This window comes from Aotus nancymaae, unplaced genomic scaffold (assembly GCF_030222135.1).
Source record: "Aotus nancymaae isolate 86718 unplaced genomic scaffold, 86718_ANA_hifiasm-v0.15.2.pri h1tg000006l, whole genome shotgun sequence".
Classification (NCBI taxonomy): domain Eukaryota; kingdom Metazoa; phylum Chordata; class Mammalia; order Primates; family Aotidae; genus Aotus; species Aotus nancymaae.
The window spans coordinates 51,115,562-51,127,679 of record NW_026988417.1 but is presented as its reverse complement, the minus strand read 5'-3'; positions in this window follow the sequence as shown (position 1 = coordinate 51,127,679).

Sequence of the window (12,118 nt, the reverse complement as noted above, 5' to 3'; positions counted from 1 at the left end):
GTTGCATACAAGAAACACACTTAACCTATAAAAACATATATAAACTGAAAAATAAAGTGATAGAAAAAATATTCCATAACAATGGAAACAAAAAAAGAGCAGGAGTAGCTATACTTATATAAGACAAAACAGATTTCAAGACAAAAACTGTAGAAAGAGACAAAGACGTTCATTAAATAGTGATAAAGGGATCAATTCAACAAGAGGATACAACAGTTGTAAATATATATGCACCAGGCATGGAGCACCCAGGTATATAAAGCAAATATTATTAGAGCTGAGACAGACAGACCCCAATCCAATGATAGCTGGAGACTTCAACATCCCACTTTCAGCATTGGACAGATCATTCAGACAGAAAGTTGACAGAGAAACACTGGACTTAATCTGCACTATAGACCAAATGAACCTAATAGATAATTGCAGAACAGTTCATCCAACAGCTGCAGAATGCATATTCTTTTTTCAGCACATGGGCCATTCTTAAGGATAGAACATATGTTAGTCCACAAAACAAGCCTTACAACATTCAAAAAACTGAAATTATATCAAGTATCTTGTTGATATAATTTCAATGGAATAAATTATGGAATATTTATGACCACAATGGAATAAAACTAAAAATAACAAGAACAACTTTGGAAACTATACAAACACATGGAAGTTAAACAATATGCTCCTGAATTACCAGTGATTCAATGAAGAAATTAAGAAAGAAATTGAAAAGTTTCTTGAAACAAATAATAATGGAAACAAAACATACTAAAACTTGTGAGATACAGTGAAAGTAGTACTAAAAGGAAAGTTCATAGTACTAAGAGGAAAGTTTATATTAAGCAAAAACAAAGACAAGTTTATTAGAAAAACTTCAAATAAATAACCCAATGATGTATCTTGAAGAACTAGGAAAACCAAAGCAAACCAAACCCAAAATTAGAAAGAAAGAAATAGTAAAGTTCAGGGTAGAAATAAATAAAATTAAAATTAAGAAAATAATACAAAAGATCAATGAAATGCAAGTTGGTTCTTTGAGAAGATAAAAAGAATTGACAAACCTTTAGCCAGGACTAACTATGAAAAACAGAGAGAAGACTCAAATGAATAAAACCAGAGATGAAAAAATAAAGGTTACAACCAATACCTCAGAAATCCCCAGGATCGTTAGAGGTCACCATGAGCAACTATACACCAATAAATTGAAAAACCTAGATGAAATGGATAAATACCTAGACACATACAACCTACCAATATTGAACCAGGAAGAAATCTAAAACCTGAACAGACCAATAACAAGTAATGAGATCAAAGCCATAATAAAATGTCTCCCAGCCAAGAAAAACCCATGACCCATGACTTCACTGCTGAATTCTACCAAACATTTAAGGAAGAACTAATAAGAATTCTACTCAAACTATTGTGAATGATAGAGGAAGACAGACTACGTCCAACTTCATTCTATGAGGCCAGTATTACAGATTCCAAAACCAGACCAAAAAAAAAAAAAAAAAACACACACACACATAAAAAAAACAAAACTGCAGCCCAATATCCTTGATGAATATTGATGCAAAAATCCTGAACAAAATAGTAGCAAGCTGAATTCAACAATATATTTAAAAGATCATTCATCATGACCAAGTAGGATTTATCCCAGGAATGCAAGATTGATTTAACATACAAAAATCAATCAGTGTGACACATAAGATCAGCATAAAGACAAAAACCATATGATAATTCCAATTGATGCTAAAAAAAACCATTTGATACTTCAACATAATAAAGGCCATATTTGACAGACCCACTGCTAGTATCATACTGAGTGAGAATTTTGAAAGCCTTTCCTCTAAGATCTGGAACATGACAAGGATGCTCACTTTCACCACTTTTATTCAACATAGCACTGGAAGTCCTAGCTAGAGCAATCAGACAAGAGAAAGAAGGAATAGGCATCCAAATTGGAAAGGAAAAAGTCAATTTATCCTTGTTTGCAGATGATATGATCTTATATTTGAAAAAACCTAAAATCTCCACCAAAAAACTATCAGAACTGATAAACAAATTCAGTAAAGTTGCAGAATATGAAATACAAAAATTAATGAAATTTCTATATGTTAACAGTGAACAATCTAAAAAAGAAATCAAGATCAAAATCCCATTTTGATCTTCACATGATTATGGAGGCTGGTAAGTCCAACCCTTTGGCATGGGTCAGCAGGCTTGAGGTCCAGGAGAGCCAATGGTGCAATTCCACTCTGAAGCCATCTGCTGGATAATCTCCTTTTGCTTGGGGATGCTAGTCTTTTTGTTCTATTCAGACTTTCAACTGATCGCATGAGGCCCACCCACATTGTAAGCAATCTGCTTACTCAAAGTCCATCCATTTAAATGGACTCATCCAAAATCACTTCCAAGTTGACACATAAAATTAACCATCATACTCCTTAATACTAATGCCCCCAAATATTTCAGAGTGAATTTACTCAGGACAAGAAAATTGTTTTACATCACCAAAGTACAGTTGACAAATCTTTTGATGTGCTCCAATGATTTGGGTGGGTTTTGCCTTATTTTCCTGCACGGAATGTTCCAGGCTCATCATGTACCTTCCCTGCTTGGTGCTGGTTCAGCTTCTTTGTAACATAAATGATATTAGGACATATTTATTCTCAAGTAAGTGACAAGTTAAGAAATGCTTATCCCAACTTTGCTTGCTTTGCATTCTCTTTTTACTTTCCCGCTTAAAAATCAGAGTCACATAAGAAACCAAACTTCAATAAAATGAGTGACTACTCATGTAAATACCTAGTAGAAAAAATTCTGGTGAAGAAAGATGTCTTGTGCAATGCAGTGTAACATTCTGTTAAACTAGCAGCTCTGGTAGTCCTGGCTTGATGCTTGGAAATCTTCAGCCTCTAGCTCCCAAGTCCTGCAAAGGCTCTTTCTGATTAAAGTGTAATCACAATGGAAATGCAAATGTATCAAAAAAAATCAATAATAGTTTTGATCAACTATGTCCACCAAATAAGTCTTGAGATTTAATTCAGACAGGAATCTTTAATCTTTCATTCTCAGACCTAAATTCTGAATTTAATTAAAATATCAAATGTCATTTATGCTTTACCTCTATTTTACATTCACAAAATGATTTAAATTGACTTCATTTCAATTTAATTTATATTTCTCTCTGGGGAAGTCCCTTCCTCTCTTTATATTTGTTTCCCCATCTGAAATGTGCAGATAATATTTATTGTGTAGGGTTGTGTGATATATGATATAAGAAGTACATATTTTGGTTTTCATCCACAGTTCTTGGTTCACAGACCCTAAAACCCTTGAAATTTCCTGAGCTATTGGAGCTATGGTAGTATGTCATTGTTATAATATTTAATTTTTTGCCCTTGGTTCCTGAAACAGCTCCAGAATGATAAAAGTGAAAGAAGCACCTTATATTAGTCATAACAAGCCCCTTTCAACCATACATGAATTTATGTTAATGAGGTGATTTTTGGAAAGCCTCTAGATAACCACAGGATGGGGTCTGGTTGCCAAGAGAACCAACCACGTAATTAGACGGTTGGAATTTCCAGCCCCAGTGCTCACCTTCAGGGAGGGGAGAGGAGCTCAAGGTTGAGTTGATCACCAATGGCTAATGATTTAATCAATCATGTTGCAATAAAGTTTCCATAAGAACCCAAACGAATGAAGTTCAGAGAGCTTCTGGGTGGTGAATAAGAACACATCCATGTGCCATGAGGGCAGCACACTCGGAAGCTTCATAGGGACAGGAGGTCCTGTGACTGGGACCCTTCTGGACCTTCCCTATGTATCTCTTCATCTGGCTGTTCATTTCTATCTTTCAATATATCCTTTGTAATAATCTGATAATCTAGTTTTATATAGTGCTTCTAGTTCAAAATTTGATTCCTAAACTGTTTTCCTGAGTTCTATAAGCTGATTGCAAATGACTGAACCCAGCAGGAGGTCATATGAACCTCTGATTCTGGTCAGCCGGAAAGGCAGGTGACAAGCTGCGATTGGCACATTCGAAGTGGGTTTCATCTTTATTTGTGGGACTGAGCCCTTAACCTGTGGGCTCTGAAGCCATTTCCAGGTAGATAGTGTTAAAATTGGGTTAAGCTGTAGAATGCCCAGTCAATGTCTGCAGAGAACTAGGGAATTGCTTCATGTGAAAAAGATCCCTACACAATTGGTGGCCAGAAGTGAAGTGTGGTGAGTGTAGAGTGAGAATATAATGAAAAAAAAACCTGTTTTTCCCGTTTCAATTGGTGTCAGAGAGGTGGGATTTGCTAGAATAACCTTGGCTTAGGAAACATGTGGTTTGGGAGGATAAAGAATGAAGAGAGAATGAATATGAAGAACTTTTCATCCCTGGATGGCTACCTAGTCACCTAGAGTGCATAACTGCACCTTTGCCACTATCAGTTACTAAAGGTAAAAGTTACAATTGAATTCAGAAATGGTGGTAGAACAAACTCCAGATAAGTCAATTCTAGGAAGTAAGCACTGGTAATAATAGTTAACATTGTAATCCATAGACACAGATGAAAGAAAATGATATTTGTGCATTGCTTCAAGATAATTTGCAGGGGGAATGATGGGTAGAGGTGTAGCTGAAACAAGATTGTGAAGGTGGGCAATGGGAATGTGATAGTATATACTATCCTCTTATTTGTACATGTTAGAAGCTTCTCATAATACAAAGGGTTTTTTTTGCAGTACAAAGACACACATACCAAATTAGCCACTCTCAAATGCCTAGTTAATGTCACATTTCCTCAGTTAGGTCATGTAATTGGTTTGAAAAACAATAGAATGAGACAGTGAATCTTAAGATTCTGACAGCCACAGAAGTTGGCATCCTGTACCTTCACCATTAATTTGAAAGCTACTTTTCTACATTTTTTTATTTTTAGTATTCAGGTATATCCAGATGGTTACCTTGATACAAACTGTATTTAGATATTTAACCATTTGGATATACCTAAATTGCTAATAAATTTTTTGTCATGCTTATTCTACTACATAGGGATTTATAAAACTACATTTATATAATATGGCTGTTAAATATACTAATCAGCTCAGGTCGAAATTAATGAGAACCCAAACATTTTCAAAGCACTGAAGCAAGTGTAGTTTAGATTTGCATTCTGAATAGCTCTATTTTAAAAGATGAATGGTAAATTTCTCTTGAATTATTATTATTTTACTAAATTACTTTGATGAAAAGAAACAAATATAGAGGAGTTGCACATTTGAACAGTTGCCAACTTAGAGAATCCTGAGCATTTTTAGCAGCCCTCTGGAACTCAGTCTTAAAATGACTTTTCAGATGAATGAACATTTGTTTCACTGCTCCCACCTCCTCCAAAATCTCACGCCATTATCTTCTCTTCCAGTTGTGTCTTCAGTCTCTTTCCATGTTCTTACTTTTTCTGCATCTTGTGGACTAGTCTGATCTGATATTCCTTATCTTAAGATACAACAATACTCTTCCCACACACAAAACTCTTGCTGATGTACAAGAAGAGGACAAGGGCATAGGCTGCAGGTGGTAAAGCAATGGGGACAGAGACAGCAATGACTGCAAACGTGGATCCCAAACCGAATATCCCAAGGGCAGAGGCCATGCACTGTGGCACTAATTCACCTGTAAGCTGCTTCTCATATAGCTATTGCTAGGCAGCATGCTCCAAGGTCAGCGATGGTGGGAATGTATTTAATAACAATGGATGAGTCTCACCAGCGACTCTGAATAGGCCAGCAAGAAAATAATAAAATAACAAATTGCACAGAGAAATTAAATATCGGCAAGTGGTTCATTTTGTGCTCTTTAAGCTCAGAATCAGCTCTGGCCTTTTCCTTCACAATCCGTCCATTTCTTTGTGATCCATTCTGCCTCTGCCTCTCCCAACAGAAAGAGCTGCAAGTCTGATTTCATTCTTTCGTCACGAGTACACAGTTTTAGAACACCAAAGTTAAAAATTTTTAAAGCAATTGCTTCTAAATGGAGCCTTTTACTGCTGACAACATCCCAGGAAAAGGGAATTAGAATTTTTCTTATCTCTGTTCTCACATATTCGAACTCTTTGGAAGCACTCAGTGGAAACAAACTCAGATGAGCTTTATTTAATTGCATAATTAGTGGTTACTAAAAAGTGTTGGTCTGAATCACTGGAATGGTTCTTTATTTTAGTTCTCACAGTTGTTTTCCACAAGACATGAACTTAATTCTCCTTCTCCCATCCTTTGTAAATCATAGCTATGGCTTACCATAAAAAGTAATTCCGATATTCAAGGTCAAGAATATGTAGTTAATGAAGTTAGATATCACTGCAATTTGGGATGAAAACCTGGTCCAGAATGCTGTACATTCTTATTTTTTCTGTTGCATGGTATTAAATGGACCTGCTTCATTTAATCACCAGTTCTTAGAATTGAAATGTACCTTACACACCAGTGCACAGATTGGTTCAGTACAGTATCCCTTGTACCTCGCACCTAGAACACAGTATGCGCTTAGTAAATACTTACTGAATAACTTCATCTAGTTCAATCTAGCCAATCAGTGCAGAGATATTTTCAACCATGTTCCTCTAAGATGATCCTTAATATTTTCTGCTTAAGATTTTCCAGTTCCAGGAAGCTCTTTCCTTCCTCTTTCCTTGTCTCCTTTCCTCCACTCCTTCTTTCAGGAGATCTGTATGCCAGGCACTGTGGTAGGCTCTGGGATATTGTGAGCAAACACACATTCCCTGTTCCCATGGACTTCATAGATTAGTAGGGGAGAGAAACATTAATGAAAGAGTCAAATGAAAAAAGTAGCACCCAGAATAGTCACATTCATAGAGACAGAAAGTGAAAGAGCAGTTGCAGGGGCTGAGGGCAGGAGGGAATGAGGAGTTATTGTTTAAGGGGTATAGAGTGTCAGTAAGGGATGATGAATAGGTTCTGGAGATGAATAATGGTATGGCTGTACAACAATGTGGATGTCTTTAATGCCATTAAGCTATACGCTTAAAAGTGGCTAAAATGGTAAATTTTATGTTATGTATATTTTACCATAATAAAAACAAACAAAACAAAACAAAAGTAAAGGCACTACTCTGATAAATGCTTAAGAAGGACAGTGCACAGAGCGCATGGAGGCAAAATGAGCTGTTGGTCAGGAAGCTTTCCCAGAGGATGGGTAAACTGAGAGCTGAAGAATGAATACAAGCTGGCTTGATGTAGAAATGAAGGAAGACTACCCAGGAAGAAGGACTGACACTTTCAACAAGTGAGGAGGAGGCTGCTGTGCACAAGGAGCTGCAGGGAGGTCAGTATGGTTGCCATCGGTGAACCAAGGGGTCCAGGTGCAGGGTGGGGCTGCACACCAAGGACGGGCCGGTCCCCAAAGGGCCTTGTAAACTCTGTTAAGGAACTTGGTCTTTATCCTAAGAGTACTGGGGAACCATTCAGTAGTTTTAGACAAGCGGAAACAGGATCAATGGAGAAAACATGATCAAATTTGCATCCCACTCACTGTTTAGGGGTATGTGTCCGTGTGTGTGTGTGTGTGTGTGTGTGTGTGTGTGTGTGTTGCAAGCAGTTTTTTAAATTAGAAAGTTCTTCCGTCTATTGACTTGTTACTGCCTTCATTCAGCTTTCTGCCACTGGTCTTGGTTTCTGCCTTCTTTCTTCCAGAGCTCTACAGAAACAAGTGTCCTTCCTCTTTTCTTAGAGGGCTTTTTAAACTCCAGTTCTGCTTCAGCTTCTTACTATCCTCATGGTATCCTTCTGTACTTATTATATTTTCAATCCTCCTAATAAAATGTGGCTTCTGGAGTTGAGTACAATCCTCATCTCAGTTTTAGAGACACCAGAAATGCTACTATACTAGAGTCGCACCCATCACAGACTGTTTCATATTAAGTTGGTAGTCAATGAAACAATCCCCACCTCAAACTTTTTTCAGATGCAATGCTAATAAATCAGGAGGTCTCTACTTTTCTGATTTTGCACATTTTAAAAAAACATAAATCAAGAGAACAGTACTGGGTTTCAGCCCTGGCAGAGTCACCAACTTGCTACACACTCTCCTCTTTCTTCAGGAATAAACAGGCTACCAAAACCATATATTCTGGCCTACTCTCCCCATGCTCTAAGTTTGCAAGCATTTTTTTCCAGTTGGGAGGTCTGCAGTAGTCCAATAGGGTTCCCGATTGGGAGGGCCACTTCCCTGTATGCTTAAACCAGTTTCTTCATTATCAGCTTAATCAGTAATAATGTGATAGTTTTGATCCCAACTGTCTTTCTTCGTTATCTTATTTCTCAATTGCTTCAGCACAGAGTAATATTTTTTGGGCTTTCCCAAACCATGAGATGATGACCAGTGTTCCTTTTCTAAAATTCCTTGTCCCTAGGTTTATGATTTTTAATTTATCTTGTTAAATGTCCTTAGGTTGGTTTCAGTCCATTCTTTATTATAGCCCATTCTTTATTAGTATCTATCAACACTAATTGGTACTAAGTATACTGGTCTGGAAGAGCTAACGTATTTCCTTAACCAATTAGCTAACTCCAAAAAAGTGACTTTGGCCCTGGAATCCATGGCATGCATTATTTCAGTGCCATATTAACAATAATATGGAAGCTCTCATTAATAAAATGCTATTTCTTAGAGAGGCTCAAAATCAGATCTGTTCTATATTCAATTTCACTCTCTTGTAACTAATGTTGCAGCAAGGTCATATGTTACACTATTTCCCATATCCCTTGAAAAGTTTGTTCCTGGTGCCTGTTGCATAACATATGCAGAAATAATCATACAAATTGATAAGGATGATGAGTCAGAGTGTTAATAATAGTAATTTATAATAGCCAGGTGCTTTATGAGAGTCAGAGAAATATCAGGTACAGCATCTCCCTTGGGCTTCTCGGTAGTCCTAGGCAGCAGGCTGGGTGAGAAGTGTTGTCTTCATCTTACAGATGACGAGGGGAGTTCAAAAACATGGCCCAAATCACAAAGTGTTTTTGGTAGTAGAGTCAGAACCAGAACACAGGTCTGCAAAGACTGTCTAAAATTTACCTCCAAACCTGATAACTACTCCAGTTGTATATTACCTTCCACCTTGAATGGATTCTTACTAATGTCCCAGATGTAGGCATGAAGATCACACTTATTCATCACTAGACTTAGTACTGTAAGTAAATTACTCTTCATGTGACTCTCTGGAGTTTATATAACAAGGTATCTATTGTTTGCATTAGAGGCCAAGTTCCTCAGGACAGTGCCTAAGACCAGAGGTGTTGAAACAGACTTTCTGGGTTCAAATCCTGGCTCTGCCAATTGCTGAATGTCTTTGGGCAAGATACTTAATATATCTGCCTCATTTTGGGTTCTCCTGATAACTTGGGTAAAGATAGTTTACTTCAAAGGTGATCCTGGGAAGCAGAAATGAGAAAAGTGAGACTTGGCAAAAAGAAAAGCCAATAGAGAGCATGCAAATTATCTGGTTACAACTGGGGGCAACTGAGACTCAATGTGTGGGGACCTTCTAAGGAACTACGCATAGATTACATCTCAGAAGCTGTCTCAGCCCTGATTATTGCCCTCACTGGCTGAGAGGTCCCTCTGGTAATTAGCTCCCCTACACTTCCAGACTGTCAAATGGTTGAGAAGCTTCCTGAGGCTTCAAAGCTTCCCGAGGCAGCAAAGCAGAGCAATGTTGATGTCCTTAACCAATTAGCTAACTCCATGGAAGTGACTTTGGCTCTGAAACCCATCCTATGGAAAGAATAAAGTGTGCCAGAATGTTGCCACAGCATGCATTATCTCAATGCCATATTAACAATTATAGGGAAACCTCCATTAGTAAAATGCTAATGAATTGATGTGGCACATAGGCAACATGCGTGGAACTGTATAGCCAAAATAGACTGATATCAGGTGTAGCAGAGCATGTAGCATGGTGCTCCAAAAGCCTCTGCTACAGTCCTTAAGCCATGGTTAATGCGTCTGTGACAAGAGATTGCAATACACCTTCTCATAGGGTGATAATGATGATTAAATCATATAATATACAGTTCCTAGGACACTTGATATGCTTGATCAATATTAGTGGTAATGTGGATGATAATGATGATGGGGATAAGTTATTCATCTTTTATTAAATCCCTAGTAATTCCAGCTGAAATTAAGGTCAACAGGCAGGCCATATTTTTGCTATTTCTATGTGACTGTATTATTGGTCAGATCTTTAATCTGGAGTATATATCTAGAACCAGCTATTCAATATGTCTTTGCATTAAACATAATTTATAGTTTGGGCTTTTAAGTTAAATAACCACTAAAAAGACAAAAATAGCAAGTGATAATCCTGTACATCTGTAAGCTAAAATTTTTAAAAATAAATTTATAAGAGTACAGATTAAAGAAAACCAGGGATTAAGAGGGTGTGTGCTTAATTTTAGTCATTCATGAAAGCTTTAATCCATATTATCTTCATCTTTCTAAGTTTGTTTTACATTTTGGATCCCCAGATATTAGTTAGTGTGCAGTTTGGCATTTTCTTAAGCTCTGATGTTGTCTTCTTTGTTCTCATAAGTACCACAGAAGTACCTTTCTCTTTCTTAAATATCTTCCATTCTTCACTTTGGGAGGCCGAGGCAGGCTAGGTCGGGAGTTTGAGACCAGCCTGACCAACATAGAGAAACCCCAACTCTACTGAAAATACAAAATTAGTCAGGCTTGGTGATGCATGCCTGTAATCCCAGCTTTTCAGGAGGCTAAGGCAGGAGAATCACTTGAACCTAGGAGGCGGAGGTTGTGGTGAGCCAAGATCACGCCATTGCACTCTAGCCTGGGCAACAAGAGTGAAACTCCATCTCAAAAAATAAACAAAAAAGCAACAACAACAAAAAAACTTCCATTCTTTTTTTGTTTTTTCAAGATGAGTCTTGTTCTGTTGCCCAGGCTGGAGTGCAGTGGCACAATTTTAGCTCACTGCAACCTTCGCCTCCTGGGCTTAGGTGATCCTCTCACCTCAACCTCCTAAGTAGCTGGGACTACGGTGCACGCCATTATGGCTGGCTAATTTTTTGTATTTTTGGTAGAGACAGGGTCTCATTATGTTGCCCAGACTAATCTTGAACTACTGAGTTCAAGCGATCCACCCACTTCAGCCTCCCACAGTATTGGGATTACAGGTGTCAATCCCCATGCCTGCCCCAAAATCTTCCATTCTTTAGGAAGCCATGTGGTTGGTTCAAGCCTCAATCAACAATAGTAGATTGTTTACTAGTTCTGTAACATTGGGTAAGTTACTTAGCTTTATTTTCCTCATTCTAACAACAACAAAACTGTAAAAAATGTTAGCACTCTTGTCTTTTACTTTCTTAGTAGCAAATCCCTCTCTCTTTCCATTGTGCTGGAATGTCCCTAAGAACAAAATTAAAATTGGCAGGGAATTTTGAAGCTGTGGTTCCTCCCACCTCTCTCTATATTCTTGGGGAGAATATCTTTCCTTTTTCCTCACTCCCAAACCCATAGTTTTTCTAATAAGTCTAATATTAGTCCCACTGGCTTCTTTGGCAACCACAGAAGAGAAACCTGGGTGAAGAGCAGGAGAGGAAAGAACAGTGGTTTGGCTCCTGCATGGATGGGGAACTTGGCACATGCTACATTTCTGTGGCCTTTCATGCTTTTTAAAGGCCCAAAAACTGCTATCTTTAGAAGAAATCTTTAGTTGAACATGGTGACTCACACCTATAATCCCAGCATTTTGGAAGGCCAAGGCAGGAGGATTGCTGAAGTCCAGGAGATAGAGACCAGCTTGGGCAACACAGACAGATCCTGTCTCTACCAAAAAATAAAAATAAAAAATAAAATAAAATAAAAAAAATAAAAAATAAAAAATCACGGTGGTGCACAGCTAAAGTCCAGCCAGTCAAGAGGCTGGGGTGGGAGGATTACTTGAATCCAAGGGTTTGAGGCTGCAGTGAGCTACAATGGGACAGCTGCACTCCAGTTGGGGCAACCGAATGAGACCTTATCTCAATAAAAAAGAGTTTTAAAAAAGAAAAAACTTCTTAGGAAATCTTCCTTTTTTTTTAAATA